We start from the raw sequence: 4197 nt of genomic DNA, 5'->3' as shown, positions 1-4197 counted from the left end.
GTTGGAGAACGTCGTAGAATATGCAGCGAGGATTCAAAGCGATTCCAATTGCCTGGCCGCGGTGGCCAAGAGTGCCAACGAAGTCGAGTCACCACTCTCCTTCTCCTCTTCATCAGGAACCTGAGCCTCGGCAGCTGGAGCTGCAGCCGGACCCTGCGAATCCTCGGTGAGTGGTGGTGGACCACCAGCAAGCGCAGGAGGAGGAGCAGGAGCCATGTCCGCGGATTCTGCGACAGGGAGTGCTGCCGGAGCTACCGCAGGGGGTGAAGAGTCCGGGGCAGGAAGCGCCGGAGGACCGGCTGATGACGCTGCTATCGGAGGAGGTGCAGAAGGCTGAGGGGCGTTCGAAACCTCGGTCTTGCCCTCCTAAGAAACAAGACGAGTACTGCATGGTGATGAGCAAGGCGCCGATGATTCAAGACAAGGATGAGCTGACGTACCTCCAGCTGTGTAGGTTCGCGACGTCGACGAGGATTGAGACGCTGAAACGCGTCGGACACGGCTCGATTCAAACGCTTGGACATACGGTGACGGGTTGGTGAATTGGAGAATGAAGAAATGTCACAACGGGCACCAGTACCATGGCTTCCGTTGCGACAGGGGCAGTTGTGGTGTAGTGATTTCTCCGTAGTTGCGGATTATCACCCGTCGACAAAAACGTGACACCGCCCAAGATGTTCAAGCGACGAGCCCTCGGTCATGTGATGTACGGTGACGCCAAGGTGCAAGGGACTCGACGGCGTCACTACCAAACTTTCGACGGATATTGGATACGGTTCATATGTCACTGAATCCAGGCTGTCTTTATTATTAATAATGGACTGGCCGGATTCGCAATCAGCGGACCATCTACGGTACGAACCCTCAGCGGCGGTTGGGATGAGTTCGCGGAAGACTCAGCGACCCTTGGAAGGCACGTTCACCGTCTGGGACAGGGCGCGGACCGTTAAAGATGCTCATGCGACGGTGCAGACGACGCTTGGCATGCAAGAAGATCCATAACGGATCATTGTTCACTTGATATTTGTATATTTGATTAGGACTTCTTATTAGGAATAGACCCGAAAGGGTAAGCATAAATACAGAACAGAATTTCCACTCAAGCACACAGAGCGACGTCCGGCTTCAGGTAAGCGTCAGGTCAAGCTTGTTTGAGTGTGTTATGCCTGTCGGTGAACTCGAAGCTCTGTAGCGAGGGTTCATCCGGCAAGGCCAAGAGATATTGTGTATTGGCCGATTATTATCGAGAGGTTTTACGTGACGGCTTATTGTTGCCTATTTGCACGACTGGGGGTGCTTGAATTGCCTCCTTTTTATTCTTCCAACCGAGTGTTGAACACTCGGTGATCTCGTAAAAGGCTTACCCGTGCCTGGTACCCTTCCGCTGTTGGGACCACGAGGATTCAAAACACCTGCTAGCTTTGCTCGTGCTAGTAGTGTGTTCTTATTTTTACTGGTTGGCCTATATAAGTAGTTTACAAGGTCCAGTTTGTCCCGGTGCAAGGGCAGAACTGGGGTCTTCAGGTCCGCCCGAACGATCGTTTACTATCCTAGTAGACGTATTGTTGTGGGAACGTCCTAACTACATTTGTAGCTAGAGTTCACGTGGGAATTCCAACACCACAATCACTTCTTTTACTTGCCAAAGCAAGTCTACACAGTCGACGGAAACCTGAAAAGGTCTTCATCGATCTATAAAGCACAGGCCCCGTTCTTGAAAGAGCTTCGTCAAGCGAAGATACCTATCAATAGTAACTGTGACGGATAATGCATAATTGTTTTCATCTGTCGTCATGCGATTCTACATAGAACCGGTTTCTGAAACCAGGGATCTCAAGCTTCGGTTGTGTTTTACGGTCCATGCACTTAATTATCCGGTTATGGGTAGCGCCATCGACGCATCAGTAGTCAGTACAGTGCATTTCTGGTTCGCCAAGGGCGAGAACTGCCCAGTACATCGAATCCTTAGGCTCTGAGCGTCTCTTTCTATACGGGCGACTGACATCCCTTCTTCTGTAGCGCTGTTCTCCTTTCTCCATGCGGCGTTCTCATCGCGGCTTCTGCGAAAACACCTGAGCTCTCCATCTTGGCGGGACTTTCTTCTTGAGCAAACTCAGCAATTATCGACACACGCACGGCATGAAGGATGTGCTGGTCCCCAGTAGCCTGTAGTCTCACACCAAATGCAGTTTGGCAAACAGCAGTAACTCTACCAAATCGCGGACCTTTCCGTGCTACTCGTGGCCGTAGGCGTGCCGATAGCCGCCTGCGTGAAGAGAGAGGAGCGAGAGTAATACATGCTGGCGACATTTCTGCGTCATTGCTAAGTACCCACTACCACAGCGACGGACTCCCATGTTCCTAAGATACCGCAGCGATGACAGCTTTCCTCATCTTGTTGCTGGCGGGGATGCGTGGTGAAAGCGATCATGGTGACACGATGGACGCCTTGAGAAAGTGGCTGTAGTGCTTACATCATATCTTTCTTCGAGTATAATTGTGCTATAGAATGTGTTGTAAATGTGCCGCGGGTTTGATAGTGGTGTTGGTTGCCGGTTTCTCTACAGTACCCCACGAGACACAATAGGACAAGGCATCGGCACCATTGCGTGGGTACATTTGCTTTCTAAAACATCGCTTCCTAAGCTGCGATTGGGCGAAACATGGGCGACGATTAGGCCCTGGGCTAAGTAAACTTGTTCCGAGAATAGTAGAAGGGATTGGGTTGGATCAGAACGACTTTCAGGTCAGAGTACGTGTATTCTGGATCTGGCTCCGAGACAAGTGTCAGGTCAGGAGGCGTTCTCAGTGTTTAAAGCCGGTGTATAAGTACGTGAAATGCAATGCAATGCATGAAAGCAGAACACTATCTCATTTCCGCTCAACTCTCCTCCAGCTCAATGGACTCACACTTACGACTTGCTCACACCGGCCAACCCACGCCCCACGATGGAATTACTCGGCTTCCGATGTTGCCATCCATTTGCACCTTGTATCGCGTAAGTGTCCTATAATTCGATCATCAAATTGTGCAAAACTAAACATCCCACAATAACCTTCGTGACACGCGTCGGTGATTTCTGCTCGATCTTCCTAAGCAGGATACGGTACCGATTCTTCAGGATGCCAAAAGCGCGCTCAACGGTAATACGCGTCTGAGATAGTTTATAGTTATAGCGCCTTTTTTTAGGATTTTGAACAGCTTCTTCTTCATCGAATGGAGTGAGTATATGACGGAATATTTTGTAGCCAGCATCGCCAAGAAGGTGCATGCCACTAAGAACAACAGCTCTGTTACGTAGACCGGATTGGTTCCACAGCGCGTGATCGTTGATGGACCCTGCCCGGATGCAGTACGATCTGAAACGCATTTTGTGGTCTACGACGGCCTCCATATTCACTGCAGAAATATTTTCCTGCAGTACCATCCTTCATGTTCGGAAGGGCGGGAGATGCGCAGCAAGGTGCCGTCCACTGCTCCAATTACATCTGGAAAGACGGCTATCATCTCGAATCCGTATTGGATATCCTCAATCCCCGCTTGCGTTGTAGGCATCTTGATTTCGTCCTTAGCCATCCGAACAAGTACAGTTAAAACTTGATTTACGTACACTACAGCGCTTGATTTTGACATGCCCATCACAGTGGCTGCGCTATCGATTGTTCCACCGGAGGAAAGATATATCATCGTCACTGCAACTCGTCTCGTAATGTCGAACTTTACGTTATGATGAATGTGACTTTTTCAGCTCAGACGGACAAGAGCCACTGCAGCAAGAAAGGTGTGCTTGTCGCAGCGCATCTTCACATTAAACCACTTCGTATTCTTGCACGTCAATGCCCGCTCAAATGGCGTAGGCGAGAAGGTGTTGGTGTTCCTACGAGGCAATCCACCGATACGACGACTGTAACGGGGTACGTAGCACTAAGTGTACCCTGGTTACATGAAGTGTGACACTTCACACTTTCAGGAGTATGACATGTCATACTCCGGGATATTTGGTACAAGGGTACCAAGGTCATTCAAAACCAACCCATTGGTTAAATGACATTGCATTTACTATAGGTAACTGATAGTTTGTATTAACCTCAAACTTAACCTACCTATAAATATACTCAGTTTACAATCTACCTTATTTAGGTCACTTCGCTCTCTTTAATTAAAAGAGGGGACCTGTGAACTGCCGTTCACTGAGA

This window comes from Phytophthora infestans, genomic scaffold (genome assembly GCF_000142945.1).
Source record: "Phytophthora infestans T30-4 supercont1.36 genomic scaffold, whole genome shotgun sequence".
In the NCBI taxonomy this organism is placed as follows: Eukaryota; Oomycota; class Peronosporomycetes; order Peronosporales; family Peronosporaceae; genus Phytophthora; species Phytophthora infestans.
This window is presented reverse-complemented; position numbering follows the sequence as displayed.